This window comes from Oncorhynchus masou, chromosome 30, assembly GCF_036934945.1.
Source record: "Oncorhynchus masou masou isolate Uvic2021 chromosome 30, UVic_Omas_1.1, whole genome shotgun sequence".
Lineage (NCBI taxonomy): Eukaryota > Metazoa > Chordata > Actinopteri > Salmoniformes > Salmonidae > Oncorhynchus > Oncorhynchus masou.
The window spans coordinates 63,492,654-63,510,906 of record NC_088241.1 but is presented as its reverse complement, the minus strand read 5'-3'; the positions used below and the strand labels follow the sequence as shown (position 1 = coordinate 63,510,906).

The 18,253-nt window shown below is 45.1% G+C and overlaps 1 pseudogene; it reads right to left on the bottom strand.

Moving 5' to 3' along the window:
- Nucleotides 1-535: 535 nt before the first annotated feature.
- The window catches only part of LOC135522933 (TGF-beta receptor type-1-like), a 95,045-nt pseudogene continuing 77,327 nt past the window's right edge, over nt 536-18,253 (bottom strand).

Sequence of the window (18,253 nt, the reverse complement as noted above, 5' to 3'; positions counted from 1 at the left end):
ACCCAGTGCTTTATTTGGGAAACCAAGTGAAATCTGTTAGGGAACATTGAAAATAACATGTTTTTGCATTTAAAAAAAATACATTTGACTAAACTGTTGACAGCCCGTCTGCGCGCTCTAGAGAGGAATAACGGAGAGAGGAAGAGATGGAAACGCATGGTGGTGAGATATTCTGTAGCTAACAGTAATATCACCCAATTAATTATGAAAATATAAAAAATGCCACATTACTAGGCTTTTCAAAAATCAAATACAAATTCACTAAAAGTAGGCTAACTGTAAGCCGCCCTGCACAGTCATGAACTATCAGCATCGCTATACGTAGCTAAAGGGTTAGACCGTAGCATAAAGTAGCCAACCAGTCCATCCAGTATGTATAATAACAGTCCACGCTCAAAGGCGATTAGTCAAATCTATTTAATTTTGGAATATAGTCAAGACGAATTTGGTACCAAAGATATTTTAAATCAGTTTATTTTGACGTGTTTCTGCTAGATGTAACATGCGGTAGGCTATGTATTGTATAACGGCACAATGATTTTAATTTAAGCTTTATTTTTCTTGGTCTTATGGAAATAAGACAACGAGTAAACTCTAAAATGCCTATGGATGTTTTAATTAACCATCACCCTAGAAAGCACTGCCCATGTCATTGTGCTTGGCTTTGAAACAACACGCACAACAACCATGTTTTACACTTTTCAACCTGCTGCTTAACTTCTTTATTCAAATTGCTCACCGTGAGGTGAGTTTTAAAAGCACTATACTGTTTTGATGATAAGTGTTTGATGTGATTTTAGATCAAATTTACATTGATGTCAGTGGGGGACAGAGCCCTGAGTACCAGGTCATTAGGACCTGATGGAGAACACAATAGAGCCCTGAGTACCAGGTCATTAGGACCTGATGGAGTACACAATAGAGCCCTGAGTACCAGGTCATTAGGACCTGATGGAGAACACAACAGAGCCCTGAGTACCAGGTCATTAGGACCTGATGGAGAACACAATAGAGCCCTGAGTACCAGGTCATTAGGACCTGATGGAGAACACAATAGAGCCCTGAGTACCAGGTCATTAGGACCTGATGGAGAACACAATAGAGCCCTGAGTACCAGGTCATTAGGACCTGATGGAGAACACAATAGAGCCCTGAGTACCAGGTCATTAGGACCTGATGGAGAACACAATAGAGCCCTGAGTACCAGGTCATTAGGACCTGATGGAGAACACAACAGAGCCCTGAGTACCAGGTCATTAGGACCTGATGGAGAACACAATAGAGCCCTGAGCACCAGGTCATTAGGACCTGATGGAGAACACAATAGAGCCCTGAGTACCAGGTCATTAGCAAGTTGGGCAATAACAAAGCATGTCCAGAGTGCATAACGGGAGATTACCATGACTGTCACGTGGTATTTTACTACAATCAGCCAATGTGGTGGTAATATGGTCACCGCAACAGCCCTAGGGCTGCCATCCACTATTGTGTTGACTTATTTAAAGTACAAGAAAGTACCCATTGATAACACATAATCTTCAATGAAATACCATGGTATTAATACCAGCGAAAACAAAAATCACCTAAACCATTACAAGCAATGTTTTCAAGGTAGAGAACTGTACTCTGACCCAGCCAGCATCGTCTTGTACTTTGTACATGGTCACTGGTGAGGCCATAGACTACAGCCAAAACCAATAGACTATCTATTACATTTTCTTTGACAGGAAGGTCTCAATCCATTGTACTGGCACATCAGTAAACGACAGGCACACAAATTACAGTAACCCAGTTCATTATATAAATCGGTGTAAATTAAGCAAAAAAAAAAAAGACAAGGAAACCTATTTCAGACATGTGACAAAGCCTACGAATGTAGAAAAACATGCTACCATGGGCCCACTGTTGTTAAGTGTTATACTAGCCTACAGCCAAGAAAAACAACAATCCATTTCATTCTCTTTGATAGCAAGGTCTCAGTCCTGTGTACTGGAATGAAACACACAGTTCATTCACGGGCTGTGATTGTGAATTCCAACTCCACAAACAAATAAACAAGACCATGGATTTACAAACTTTTTTATTTTATTCACACCATTTTTCACTCCAACTATGTTGGAACTGAAACGTCAATCAGCTACTTTCCTATGTTGAGTGTTCATTCTCCTGTAGCACGTTGTGAAAAATTCTAATACATACGGTTTAGAAATAATCAGAAGGGTGACACAGGCGATTCTGTAATGGTTTTTGAGGGTCTTCGACATCTCTCCTCGTAGCCTCTCCTACGAGACATTTTCAACACAGCTCAGATGGGACTTGGAAAGAAGACTAGTTTTGACGTTGGTAAAGCATTTACATTTGGGACAGACCATAAAAAGCCAAAATACACATAATGGTAACTAGAGCAATATACTACTTGGGAACACCACAAAACACAATTACCATTGACAAAAAAAGTACCATTTACAAATGTGTATTCAATTTAGCATTTCATAGAAACAAAAATTGAAACTTTGGAGTAAACAAATCGACTATATACACCCGAGGTAAAAACACATTGCTCTTTAGGAGGTATTTTCCTTAGGTTATATCCTGTTAACTACGGTTTATTTTTCTTCAACTTTTTAAATATTTTATTTATAAAGTGATGCTGAAACATTGGAACACAAATCACATGCAGCTTGTAAGAACCAATAAGAGAGTACAGTCCAACCAACTGCAGGCACCGTATAAAACAGGATAAAGCACAATGGTCTCACTACAGCAGGCACACAGAACAGGAGTAGAACGGCCGGCTGTTCATTTAGCAAGCAGGGCCCTTTCGTGACACCAACTATCGCTTTCCTTTCTCTGGTTATTAATTGGCAGTCGTAAAGTATCTCTAGGATGATAATGCCTGCTCTTTCTGACACTACTGCCCCCCCCCCCCACCCCCCACCCGGTATTCTTCAGTGTCTGGATATTAGCGTTGATAGAAAGATTGGTAAAACTATGACCCAAGACTAGGAACCAGTTGCGGTTTTACAAACTGGGTATATGCATGACCTTTGAAGAGATTATGCAAATTGTGCTCTGGTTTGCGGCCTCTCGGGGAAGGTGGAGCCATCAGAGTTTAGTTTCAGTGCTCTAAAAACTAAAAAAAAAAAAAAAAAATAGAAGCTTGGCATAGCTGGCAACATTGGCATGTCTCCCTGGCCTCAATTAGATCACACAATAGCAAACTCAGCTTGGTTAATTAGTGTTGATCCTCGCTCGGTGCAACAGTACTGTGTTTGTCTGAGCAGACTGCATATCCAGCAGCGCCCTCAACACCATCCGCCTGCTAGTTATAGAATTACCAGATCATATCGTTGGTTTGGGTCACAAAAGGGCACATACAGCCAACAACCCTCCCTCCCTCCTCAACCCTTCACCTCCTGGCTGTCTGCTGCCTGGGACCCCCCGACTGTCTGCTGCCTGGCACCCCCCGGCTGTCTGCTGCCTGGCAACCCCCGGCTGTCTGCTGCCTGGCAACCCCCGGCTGTCTGCTGCCTGGCAACCCCCGGCTGTCTGCTGCCTGGCAACCCCGGCTGTCTGCTGCCTGGCAACCCCCGGCTGTCTGCTGCCTGGCAACCCCCGGCTGTCTGCTGCCTGGCAACCCCCGGCTGTCTGCTGCCTGGCAACCCCCGGCTGTCTGCTGCCTGGCAACCCCCGGCTGTCTGCTGCCTGGCAACCCCCGGCTGTCTGCTGCCTGGCACCTCCCGGCTGTCTGCTGCCTGGCACCTCCCGGCTGTCTGCTGCCTGGCACCTCCCGGCTGTCTGCTGCCTGGCACCTCCCGGCTGTCTGCTGCCTGGCACCTCCCGGCTGTCTGCTGCCTGGCAACCCCGGCTGTCTGCTGCCTGGCAACCCCCGGCTGTCTGCTGCCTGGCAACCCCGGCTGTCTGCTGCCTGGCAACCCCGGCTGTCTGCTGCCTGGCAACCCCGGCTGTCTGCTGCCTGGCAACCCCCGGCTGTCTGCTGCCTGGCAACCCCGGCTGTCTGCTGCCTGGCAACCCCGGCTGTCTGCTGCCTGGCAACCCCGGCTGTCTGCTGCCTGGCAACCCCGGCTGTCTGCTGCCTGGCAACCCCTGGCTGTCTGCTGCCTGGCAACCCCCGGCTGTCTGCTGCCTGGCAACCCCCGGCTGTCTGCTGCCTGGCACCCCCCGGCTGTCTGCTTGCCTGGCACCCCCCGGCTGTCTGCTTGCCTTGCACCCCCCGGCTGTCTGCTGCCTGGGACCTCCTGACTAGTGTTTCTATTACAATGTCTGGGTGGAACTTGAGCAGAATGAAGGCACAGAAAGGTTTGGAAAGCTGCGACTAATTGTGTCAACCCATTTTTGATGAAACCAGAGGTGCAAAAGATATGGTTGTTTTTTTCTGTTAACCTGTTGCGTGAACATTGTTTCAAGGGAAAATTGCCCTGCATATCACTGAGAAACAGGAATACCTGGATGAGTAATGTGTTTTTTACAGTCACCGCAATAAGAAGAAGTCACACTTGATTTTGAAAACCAAAAAAAGGCTGCTGGTGATTTTTAAGAGAAATGTTGGTAGGATATAGAATGAACGTTGGCCCAGTGTTGACGACGAAGGCATAGATAGAGAAGTAGTGGTCAGCTGAACTTCTGCTGTTGTTGAGTGTTGTGGTTGTAATGTCCCAGAGATGTCCCACACTGTCTGAGATCCAGCACACACACACACACACACACACACACACACACACACACACACACACACACACACACACACACACACACACGCACACACACACACGCACGCACACACACACGCACCAAATTCAGCATGATGAAATTTCAGCTATTTTTCTTTCTCGTTTTGTTCGCCATGTATCATAGCAGCAATATCCGTTAGTCTCTCTTAATAATGTGATAGATTTCACGGTTTTTGTTCACTATTTTTTTTTATGCTGACCAACTGTGCAAGACAAAGCTTCCAGCCAATAATACAAGAGATACATCTAGATATTTACATGTACCAAGGAACCAGTGTGTGACACTGCATATAAATCATTCCATCTGAAATGAGGAGGTTTTCTTTCTGTTGAACTCAATGTAAAGATGATCTTCCGTTCCTGAAGCTAATCAGACATAACAAGGAAACACTTAAAATTACTATTTCTGCACTTATCTAGAGGAGGAGGGTTACCAGCATTATAGATGAAGACTGACCTGATGCACACACACACACACACACACAGAGACAGAGAGGAGGCAGAGAGAAACAGAGAGACAAGGAGACAGAGAGAGAAGTCCCTGCACTCACCCTTGGGGAACACCAACAGTGAATAGTCATGTAGAGACAAAAGCATCATGGTATAGATTTAACAAGAGGCATGTGGTATGTTGTAATGTTATGACCTCTGACCTCGTCTGGTTTCAGAACAGAACAGAGTGTCTCTGGCCTCTCCTGGTTTCAGAACAGAGTCTCTGACCTCTCCTGGTTTCAGAACAGAACAGAGAGTCTCTGACCTCCCCTGGTTTCAGAACAGAACAGAGTGTCTCTGACCTCCCCTGGTTTCAGAACAGAACAGAGTCTCTCTGACCTCTCCTGGTTTCAGAACAGAACAGAGTCTCTGACCTCCCCTGGTTTCAGAACAGAACAGAGTGTCTCTGACCTCCCCTGGTTTCAGAACAGAACAGAGAGTCTCTGACCTCCCCTGGTTTCAGAACAGAACAGAGTCTCTGACCTCCCCTGGTTTCAGAACAGAACAGAGTGTCTCTGACCTCCCCTGGTTTCAGAACAGAACAGAGTGTCTCTGACCTCCCCTGGTTTCAGAACAGAACAGAGAGTCTCTGACCTCCCCTGGTTTCAGAACAGAACAGAGTGTCTCTGACCTCCCCTGGTTTCAGAACAGAACAGAGTCTCTGACCTCCCCTGGTTTCAGAACAGAACAGAGAGTCTCTGACCTCTCCTGGTTTCAGAACAGAACAGAGTGTCTCTGACCTCCCCTGGTTTCAGAACAGAGAGTCTCTGACCTCCCCTGGTTTCAGAACAGAACAGAGTGTCTCTGACCTCCCCTGGTTTCAGAACAGAACAGAGTCTCTGACCTCTCCTGGTTTCAGAACAGAGAGTCTCTGACCTCCCCTGGTTTCAGAACAGAGTCTCTGACCTCCCCTGGTTTCAGAACAGAGAGTCTCTGACCTCCCCTGGTTTCAGAACAGAACAGAGTCTCTGACCTCCCCTGGTTTCAGAACAGAACAGAGTGTCTCTGACCTCCCCTGGTTTCAGAACAGAACAGAGTGTCTCAGAGTCAGACGTTTTGTAGTAACACAGATAGATACATAGAATGCATCCAAACAGCAGACTGTTCAAGAGGCATTCAAAAGAAGAATGCATTAAAAATAAGAAACTCAAAACAACGGCCACACAGGTAAACCTGCACGTAGGTCAGAAGAAGTACACTTGTAGTCAAACAATCAGATATCTTTTGGGGCTCCATTGTCTTTCTATTGTGATGGTTTGCGGTATCGTATTTCAAAAACATGCTGAAATAGAGCAAGAAACTCGAATGACATCAAGACTGTGGACATACCAAAACGAACACAATCCAAATTGGTATAAATAGGCAGCTTGCAGGTTTAGGCGTGTGGCAATATCTTACAAATACAAACCAAAAAAAAATTACTTATTAAATCTGCTGCTACATTGACTTGTAATTCCTTTATATAGAACATTGACCCTATTTTTTATAATAGTAATGATTTATAAATCTGACTTTTTACATAACAGGATTGACTCTCTCCATTGGTCCCTTACGGCTTGCTAAGCTGAAATGTCAAGCAGTTCACACAGTGATACTATGTCGTTCATCCTACATAAACGTACATTCTTATAAGTAGTAGAAAAAGTTGCCACAAAAAAAAAAAAAACATTGGTAACCTATGGCTTAGTAAAAATTCATTTTCTATATTTAAATGAATGTACCTCACCTTGTTTAGTCTTTTGAAGAGACATGTGCCGTCACACACTTCGAAACAACGCAAAGACGGAAACAAAGTGACATCGAAGAATGCATGATTATAGAACAACTCCAGTAATGAGTAGTTGTTTCCTTCTTCCTTAAAGCCACCTTGGCGGGGGACTTAGTGTAGTCCAGTGGGTAGTACGAGCACCCCGATCAGTCTGGTATTCAGTGAGTCGGAGATTTGCCATACAGAGTAGAGAGAAAGAGACAGATGACGGGAAGGGAGAGAGACCCCTTGAGTAGATGGTACCAACAAGTTGGTGTTGTGGCTGCCCTAGGCAGCATGGGGAGGTCACGTCCTACCATTTGCATAGGAGGGTTTACTCCATGCTGCTCCTCCAGTTCTGAGAGGGTTTACTCCATGCTGCTCCTCCAGCTCTGAGAGGGTTTACTCCATCCTGCTCCTCCAGCTCTGAGAGGGTTTACTCCATCCTGATCCTCCAGCTCTGAGAGGGTTTACTCCATCCTGATCCTCCAGCTCTGAGAGGGTTTACTCCATCCTGATCCTCCAGCTCTGAGAGGGTTTACTCCATCCTGATCCTCCAGCTCTGAGAGGGTTTACTCCATCCTGATCCTCCAGCTTTGAGAGGGTTTACTCCATGCTGCTCCTCCAGCTCTGAGAGGGTTTACTCCATGCTGCTCCTCCAGCTCTGAGAGGGTTTACTCCATCCTGATCCTCCAGCTCTGAGAGGGTTTACTCCATGCTGCTCCTCCAGCTCTGAGAGGGTTTGCTCCATGCTGCTCCTCCAGCTGAGGGCCTCTGTCAATACTCCATAGAATCTCACACAGACACAAACCAACATGAGGGTTGAAGGGGTAGGTTTAAAGCAGTGACATCAGTTAACACCTGGCTTGGAAGGCATGGTGGCGACTGTCGAGCTGTTGTCGTTGACGTTGTAGTAGCAGCAGAACAGAGTATATAAAATAGATACACTATCTATATTGCATATGTCATAGCATGTTCGCCAAGACTGAATGAGGTCATGTCCAGTTGGTTGGAGCCTGAATGAGGTCATGTCCGGTTGGTTGGAGCCTGAATGAGGTCATGTCCAGTTGGTTGGAGCCTGAATGAGGTCATGTCCAGTTGGTTGGAGACTGAATGAGGTCATGTCCGGTTGGTTGGAGACTGAATGAGGTCATGTCCGGTTGGTTGGAGACTGAATGAGGTCATGTCCGGTTGGTTGGAGACTGAATGAGGTCATGTCCAGTTGGTTGGAGACTGAATGAGGTCATGTCCAGTTGGTTGGAGACTGAATGAGGTCATGTCCAGTTGGTTGGAGACTGAATGAGGTCATGTCCAGTTGGTTGGAGACTGAATGAGGTCATGTCCAGTTGGTTGGAGACTGAATGAGGTCATGTCCAGTTGGTTGGAGACTGAATGAGGTCATGTCCAGTTGGTTGGAGACTGAATGAGGTCATGTCCAGTTGGTTGGAGACTGAATGAGGTCATGTCCAGTTGGTTGGAGACTGAATGAGGTCATGTCCAGTTGGTTGGAGACTGAATGAGGTCATGTCCAGTTGGTTGGAGACTGAATGAGGTCATGTCCAGTTGGTTGGAGACTGAATGAGGTCATGTCCAGTTGGTTGGAGACTGAATGAGGTCATGTCCAGTTGTTGTTTTTTTGCAAACAATCTAAGCAAATAAGTGAAACAGACCTGTAGTCCCTCGGTACTGTGATACATGGAGAAAAGAGGGAGAAACACACGGTGCGACATGCTCTGGACACGAGTGCACAGCACCTCTCCATGGAAACACACACAAATAACTACAATAAAATGATTGTTAACAAGTACCAGATGGTCCTAAATAAAACTGAAGTTTGCTGCTTCAGTCTTTTTCTCTCGTTGAGTCCGAGCCACCACAGCCAGTGACAGAATGTAACACATGTTGTTTGAATGGAGGCATTGACACCTGCATGTTACGGCCAGCAGTCATGAAACCTGGGGGTTTCTGGGTGGTGTTTTGATGATCCTTTCCTCCGGTTTGCAGATGGGTCTGTGGCAGGGCGGGACTACGGCTGTCTGTAATCACTGTTATAGGTCCTTCACGAGCACTGGGTGAGGAGATCCCACCAATCGTGAGTACAGGGGGTTGGTGTCTGAACTGACACAGGTTGGTGGTGGTGTGTAGTGGGGACAGCTTTAGCACCCAGCCATACCACTTCTCTCCAAAAAAAAAAATCACACTCTCTGACAACATCCCTCCATCAGATCCATCCACCTCAGACACAAAATCGCGCCGGTCGGCACGGCGACAAATATAAGGATGCCCGCGTTTAGAGAGGGGTTAGGGGGTATCAGAGTAAAACTTCACCATGCTGCATCGCCTCCCCTTTCAAACCAAGAGGAGGAGCAGCCCGAAGAGAACCAATGATGACGATGAAAATAATAATATTCAGAATAATATAATAAGACTAAAGGAAATGTCTACATCTTGATGCCCTCTGATTGGCTGAGCTGGGACAGGGTCTTCTTGATGCGCAGCGCTGTGAGGCGGGCGGCTCCGTTGGCGTACCAGCACTCCCTCATGATCTTAGCCATCACCCGCAGAGCCTGGAGGGAAGAGAGAGTCAGGGAGTTAAGGATAACTTGATAAAACATCACTAAATGAATGTAGCGGTAATGTGTAAGAGTCCTTTTAATCATGGATATGATATAAATAGATTTAAAAAGTGAGGATTTGTATTTCCAGCACCACATAGCGAGGCAATTTACCAGTGTGTCACACACACCCCTCACCCACCCTCGATCAAACGCGGACTCGCCAGGGCTTTTTTTAATCGTTTCCACTTTTAGACTCCTGAGAGGATGTGGCCATTGGACAGACAAGGTTACCCAATACCTACCTCCTCAAAACCAGGACCTCTCCTCTAAAGCTCCTCTGAAGCTTGTTGAAGAAGGTAAACAGTTTGGAATGGAATGAGACGCTGAATAATTTTTTTCTGCCAGCCTTGTAAACAGCATCTGTGTTCAGCCCATCATTTGTCTACATTTCTCAGAGGCCTGTCAAGGACATCATCTTGGAGATTTCCACCAGTGTTTATTAAGACAGAGTGCACTCATTTTAACTAACTGTGACAAATACCACTCCATAGCCTTCTGACAAGTAGGCTTCTCTGACACATCTCTTACAGTACAGCATCTCTTACAGTACAACATCTCCTACAGTACAACATCCTACAGTACAACATCTCCTACAGTACAACATCTCTTACAGTACAACATCTCCTACAGTACAACATCTTACAGTACAGCATCTCTTACAGTACAACATCTTACAGTACAGCATCTCTTACAGTACAGCATCTTACAGCACAACATCTCTTACAGTACAACATCTCTTACAGTACAGCATCTCTTACAGTACAGCATCTTACAGTACAGCATCTCTTACAGTACAACATCTTACAGTACAGCATCTCCTACAGTACAGCATCTCCTACAGTACAACATCTCCTACAGTACAACATCTCCTACAGTACAGCATCTCCTACAGTACAGCATCTCCTACAGTACAACATCTCCTACAGTACAACATCTCCTACAGTACAACATCTCCTACAGTACAGCATCTCCTACAGTACAGCATCTCCTACAGTACAACATCTCCTACAGTACAACATCTCTTACAGTACAGCATCTCTTACAGTACAGCATCTCCTACAGTACAACATCTCTTACAGTACAGCATCTCTTACAGTACAGCATCTCTTACAGTACAGCATCTCTTACAGTACAGCATCTCTTACAGTACAGCATCTCCTACAGTACAACATCTCCTACAGTACAACATCTCCTACAGTACAGCATCTCTTACAGTACAGCATCTCCTACAGTACAACATCTCCTACAGTACAACATCTCCTACAGTACAACATCTCCTACAGTACAACATCTCCTACAGTACAGCATCTCTTACAGTACAACATCTCTTACAGGACAGCATCTCTTACAGGACAGCATCTCTTACAGTACAACATCTCTTACAGGACAGCATCTCTTACAGTACAACATCTCTTACAGTACAGCATCTCTTACAGTACAACATCTCCTACAGTACAACATCTCTTACAGTACAGCATCTCTTACAGTACAGCATCTCTTACAGTACAGCATCTCCTACAGTACAACATCTCTTACAGTACAGCATCTCTTACAGTACAGCATCTCTTACAGTACAACATCTCCTACAGTACAATGTCATGGCGTTGGCCTGGGGGTAGGTTTATGACAGTCATAAATACCTCTTCCCCCCCTTTTTCTTCTCTCTACCCAACTGAGGTTACATTTGAAAAACCCTTGGTTAACATAGAGATTCTGGAAACATCAGATTGTGGGGGGAAATGAACTGGTAATCCGACCAAGGGAACATGTGCGGTGGTACTTAATGAATATGATGTCAGTTCGGTTGTCATCTGAGACATTCTCATCAATGATAAGATGACATAAACTCTACAGTGGAAAGTCTACACATCAGAGTTATCGGATTCACATGGAATTGTTGTTCAATTTAAAATGTTTAATTATGAAATGATTTGTGATGGGATGAAATGTGATTTTAGCTTCTAAAATGTGAGATGTGGGTTTTCATAAGATAGGGCTGCTCAATCAGTGGCCCTCCCCTGTGAAGGGACAAAGGCTATAAAACGTTTCAAACACACACCCCTCTCCCTTCCTATATAAGCCCTTGATGACAACACAACTTCCTGTTCCGGGACGTGAGGACAACGGTCCTATGTCAGAATGGTTCAGATAATAACTACAGAATGAAGCCAACATCAGCGTGAGCTTTGGTTGCGAATGGTATGAACTGTGAACTCTTATTCACGACAGAAGTGATACCTCCTAGCCTTTGAGTTAGCGACCGCAGCTGCAAACGCAGGTTAGGAAGGAACAGACAGAGTATCCCGTCTACCACACAACAACGTTACTACCTACTGAAGCGCAGCTCAGAGTAAATATTTAGTTTTGGTCTGTTAGGACATCCACATTGTGCATGACAAGTAATTTTTTCAATAATTGTTTACAGACAAGATTATTTCACTTATAATTCACTGTATCACCATTCCACTTGGTCAGAAGTTTACATACACTAAGTTGACTGTGCCTTTAAATAGCTTGGAAAATTCTAGAAAAATATGTCATGGCTTTAGAAGCTTCTGATAGGCTAATTGACATCATTTGAATCAATTGGAGGTGTACCCGTGGATGTATTTCAAGGCCTATCTTCAAACTCAGTGCCTCTTTGCTTGACATCATGGGAAAATCAAAAGAAATCAGCCAAGACCCCAGAAAAAAAAAAAACTTGTAGACCTCCATAAGTCTGGCTCATCCTTGGGAGCAATTTCCAAATACCTGAAGGTACCATGTTCATCTGTACAAACAATAGTACGCAACTATAAACACCATGGGACCACGCAGCCGTCATACCGCTCATGAAGGAGACGTGTTCCGTCTCCTACAGATTAATGTACTTTGGTGCGAAAAGTACAAATCAATCCCAGAACAGCAGCAAATGACCCAGTGAAGATGCTGGAGGAAACAGGTACAAAAGTATCTATATCCACAGTAAAACAAGTCCAATAATGACATAACCTGAAAGGAAGGAAGAAGCCACTGCTCCAAAATCGCCATAAAAAAGCCAGACTACGGTTTGCAACTGCACATGGGGACTAAGATCGTACTTTTTGGAGAAATGTCCTCTGGTCTGATGAAACAAAAATAGAACTGTTTGTCCAAAATGACCACCGTTATGTTTGGAGGAAAAAGGGGGAGGCTTGCAAGCCGAAAAACACCATCCCAACCCTGAAGCACCGGGGTGGCAGCATCATGTTGTGGGGGTTCTTTGCTGCAGGAGGGACCCGTGCACTTCCTCATGATGCCATCTATTTTGTGAAGGACAATTATGTGGATATATTGAAGCAACGTCTCAAGACATGAGTCAGGAAGTTAAAGCTTGGTCGCAAATGGGTCTTCCAAATGGACAATGACCCCAAGCATACTTCCAAAGTTGTGGCAAAATGGCTTAAGGACAACAAAGTCAAGGTATTGGAGTGGCCATCACAAAGCCCTGACCTCAATCCTATTGAAAATTAGTGGGCAGAACTGAAAAAGCGTGTGCGAGCAAGGAGGCCTTACAAACCTGACTCAGTTACACCAGCTCTGTCAGGAGTCATGGGCCAAAAATCACCCAACTTATTGTGGGAAGCTTATGGAAGGCTACCCGACACGTTTGACCCAAGTTAAACAATTTAAAGGCAATGCTACCAAATACTATTTGAGTGCATGTAAACCTCTGACCCACTGGGAATGTGATGAAAGAAAGAAATCATTCTCTCTACTATTATTCTGACATTTCACATTCTTAAAATAAAGTGGTGATCCTAACTGACCTAAGACAGGGAATCTTTACTAGGATTAAATGTCAGGAATTATGAAAAACTGAGTTTAAATGTATTTGGCTAAGGCGTATGTAAACTTCTGACTTCAACTGTATATATGTGCGCACGCACACACACACACACACACACACACACACACACACACACACACACACACACACACGTCAGAACCCTTGACTTTTTCCACATTTTGTTACATTACAGCCTTATTCTAAAATGGATTCAATAAATAAATAATTCTCACCTACACACAATAGCCCATACATTTTTGCAAATGTATTACAATAAAAATCTAAAATACCTTATTTACACAAGTATTCAGACCCTTTGCTATGAGACTCGAAATGGACCTCAGGTGCATCCTGTTTCCAATGATCATCCTTGAGATGTTTCTACAACTTGGAGTCCACCTACGGTAATTCAATTAGACATGACTTGTCTATATAAAGGTCCCACAGTTGACAGTGCACGTCAGAGCAAAAACCAAGCCATGAGGTTGAAGGAAATATCTGTAGAGCTCAGAGACAGGACTGTGTCGAGGCACAGATCGCCGCAAAACACTTCTGCAGCATTGAAGGTCCGCAAGAAGACAGTGGCCTCAGTCTTTTTTAAATGGAAGAAGTTTGGAACCACCAAGACTCTTCCTAGAGCTGGCCGGCCACACTGAGCAATCAGGGGAGAAGTGCCTTGGTCAAGGTGGTGGTCACACTGAAGAGTTCCTCTGTGGAGATGGAAGAACCGTCCAGAAGGACAACCATCTCTGTAGCTCTCCACCAAAATCAGGCCTTCATGGTAGAGTGGCCAGACAGAAACCACTCTTGAGAGGATCTGCAGAGAAGAATGGGAGAAACTCCCCAATACAGGTGTGCCAAGCTTGAAGCATCATACCCAAGAAGACTCAATCGCTGCCAAAAGGTGCTTCGACAAAGTATCGAGTAAAGGGTCTGAATACTTATGGAAATGTGAAATCCAAAAACCTGTTTTTGCTTTATCATTATAAGGTATTGTGTGTAGATAGATCAATTTTAGAATAAGGCTGCAATGTAACAAAATGTGGAAAAAGTCATGGGGTCTGAATACATTCCGAATGCACTGTATATAGATAGGATAAGTAATCCTTCTCACCCCCCCCCCCCCTTAATGATTTAGATGCACTATTGTAAAGTGGCTGTTCCACTGGATGTCAGAAGGTGAATTCACCAATTTGTAAGTCGCTCTGGATAAGAGCGTCTGCTAAATGACTTAAATGTAATGTAAATGTAAATGTTTCTATATACATATAAGGGAGGGTACAGATACAGTTTAAGCAGGTGGACGGTCTTGACATCCTGTGTTAGTTGTATTGTAGGTATGAGTGTGATCAATTGGCATTGATTTGTTACAATGCTTAATATTTGTGTTGTGGTGTCTACATTTTTTTAAACTTTGGTGTGTGTGTGTGTGTGTGTGTGTGTGTGTGTGTGTGTGTGTGTGTGTGTGTGTGTGTGTGTGTGTGTGTGTGTGTGTGTCTGTGGGGCAACATTTTCTGGCCAAACCATAAAAATATATTCAAATCAAATCAATTTACATCAGCTGATACCTGCTAGGCGAAAAAAAAATAAAAAAAAATAAAAATCACATTTATTTATATTGCCCTTCGTAAATCAGCTGATATCTCAAAGTGCTGTACAGAAACCCAGCCTAAAACCACAAACAGCAAGCAATGCATGTGTAGAAGCACTATTTATGCCAATCAGACTGTCATTTTGGTATCAGGTACAGTGTTCTCAGTGTCTTGTCACGGTGTTGTGTTAATAGCAGATTCAGCTCAGTCCTAACATCTTGGCAGCCATTTAGGCCAGGTCATAGCTGCCAGATTAGATTACAGGATTGTATTACTGTGGATTGACTCTAATCTAATGTATCAGTTTTTACAGTCAACAAACAGGGACACCAATAAACGGAGGTGGGGCGGGAGAGAGAGAAAGAGAACGTAAAGAGAGAGAAGGAGACAGAGAGAGACCGAAAGAGAGAGAAGGAGACAGAGAGAGACCGAAAGAGAGAGAAGGAGACAGAGAGACACCGAAAGAGAGAGGAGACAGAGAGAGACCGAAAGAGAAAGAAGGAGACAGAGAGAGACCGAAAGAGAGAGAAGGAGACAGAGAGAGACCGAAAGAGAAAGAAGGAGACAGAGAGAGACCGAAAGAGAGAGAAGGAGACAAAGAGAGACCGAAAGAGAGAGAGGGTGTCAAGTAAAATGAGAATGTGAAGGGGGAAAACTTGAGACGGCGAGAGCGGGAGAGTTGCAACACACTTACTTTCCCCTAGGGTGGGAAGTAACTTTTATTTAACGAGGCAAGTCAATTAAGAACAAATTCTTATTTTTACAATGACAGCCTGCCCCGGACAAACCCTCCGCTGGGCCAATTGTGCGCCTCTTATGTGACACTTGAGTCTTACTGAGATAGATGGACACATTGGAGAGTCTCAGGTTTGTGGGCTTTGATCTTTCTTGGGTTTAAACGCACCGCGAGGCAGACAGTAGTTCGGAAAGACTATCTGGAGAGAAATCCTCTCGTGTGGATTTTCAGTTGAGGAAATAGGCAACTTATTACGGCCCCATTCAAAGAGAAGACGCTACAAATTTTCCAGTGATTCCCACTTCAGAACTAGGAATGTGGAAGGTTTAACAACCAAAGATATATGTGTGTGTGTGTGCGCACGTGTCACCTACCTCACAGCTCTGCCACCGGTTTGGAATGTTGGGCCGTAGCTTCTGATCACACACACCCGCCTCATCTCCTCCACAGAAGGGTCTGACTGCACCAGGTCATGGTATGGCAGCTGGTAGTCTTCAACGATGCCTGGCGCAAAACACGTCAGACGCGTTCAAATACATCACAATGGCTTGACAGAGTGCAAAACAAAACTTTATTGTTCCTCAAGGGAAAATGGTGTTTTTTTCCCTCTGCTTAATATGCATCAAAAGTAGCTCATATACTTCATTATTATATTATTCAATAACTGTTGTTATCAGAGGGGCAAACAACCCTGATACCACTACCGACATTATTATATATTTTTTAAACCTTTATTTAAATCAAGGGACATTTATAACTGCGTGACTATGGTGGGGGTGGGGGGGGGACCGGCACACATACCTGTCAGAACAGCTACTGGATAACTGAGGGACTATAGGGGGGAGGGGGACCAACACACATACCTGTCAGAACACGTACTGGATAACTGAGGGACTATAGGGGTGGGGGGGACCAACACACATACCTGTCAGAACATCTACTGGATAACTGAGGGACTATAGGGGGGGGGGGACCAACACACATACCTGTCAGAACATCTACTGGATAACTGAGGGACTATAGGGGGGTGGGGGGACCAACACACATACCTGTCAGAACATCTACTGGATAACTGAGGGACTATAGGGGGGGACCAACACACATACCTGTCAGAACATCTACTGGATAACTGAGTGACTATAGGGGGTGGGGGGACCAACACACATACCTGTCAGAACATCTACTGGATAACTGAGGGACTACGGGGGGGGGACCAACACACATACCTGTCAGAACATCTACTGGATAACTGAGGGACTATAGTGGGGGGACCAAGACACATACCTGTCAGAACATCTACTGGATAACTGAGGGACTATAGGGGGGGGGGGGGGGGGGGGACCAACACACATACCTGTCAGAACATCTACTGGATAACTGAGTGACTATAGGGGGGAGAAAACACATAACAGTCAGAACATCTACTGGATAACTGAGGGACTATAGGGGGGGGCACCAACACACATACCTGTCAGAAAATCTACTGGATAACTGAGTGACTATAGGGGGGGGACCAACACACATACCTGTCAGAACATCTACTGGATAACTGAATGACTATAGGGGGGGACCAACACACATACCTGTCAGAAAATCTACTGGATAACTGAGGGACTATAGGGGGGGTGGGGGGGACCAACACACATACCTGTCAGAACACGTACTGGATAACTGAGGGACTATAGGGGGGGGGGGGACCAACACACATACCTGTCAGAACATCTACTGGATAACTGAGGGACTATAGGGGGGACCAACACACATACCTGTCAGAACATCTACTGGATAACTGAGGGACTATAGGGGGTGGGGGGACCAACACACATACCTGTCAGAACATCTACTGGATAACTGAGGGACTATAGGGGGGGACCAAAACACATACCTGTCAGAACATCTACTGGATAACTGAGTGACTATAGGGGGGGGACCAACACACATACCTGTCAGAACATCTACTGGATAACTGAGGGACTACGGGGGACCAACCACACATACCTGTCAGAACATCTACTGGATAACTGAGGGACTATAGTGGGGGGACCAACACACATACCTGTCAGAACATCTACTGGATAACTGAGGGACTATAGGGGGAGACCAACACACATACCTGTCAGAACATCTACTGGATAACTGAGTGACTATAGGGGGGGGCCAACACACATAACAGTCAGAACATCTACTGGATAACTGAGGGACTATAGAAGGGGGGGGACCAACACACATACCTGTCAGAAAATCTACTGGATAACTGAGTGACTATAGGGGGGGGACCAAACACATACCTGTCAGAACATCTACTGGATAACTGAATGACTATAGGGGGGGACCAACACATACCTGTCAGAAAATCTACTGGATAACTGAGGGACTATAGGGGGGGTGGGGGGACCAACACACATACCTGTCAGAACATCTACTGGATAACTGAGGGACTACGGGGGGGGGACAACACACATACCTGTCAGAACATCTACTGGATAACTGAGGGACTATAGGGGGGGAC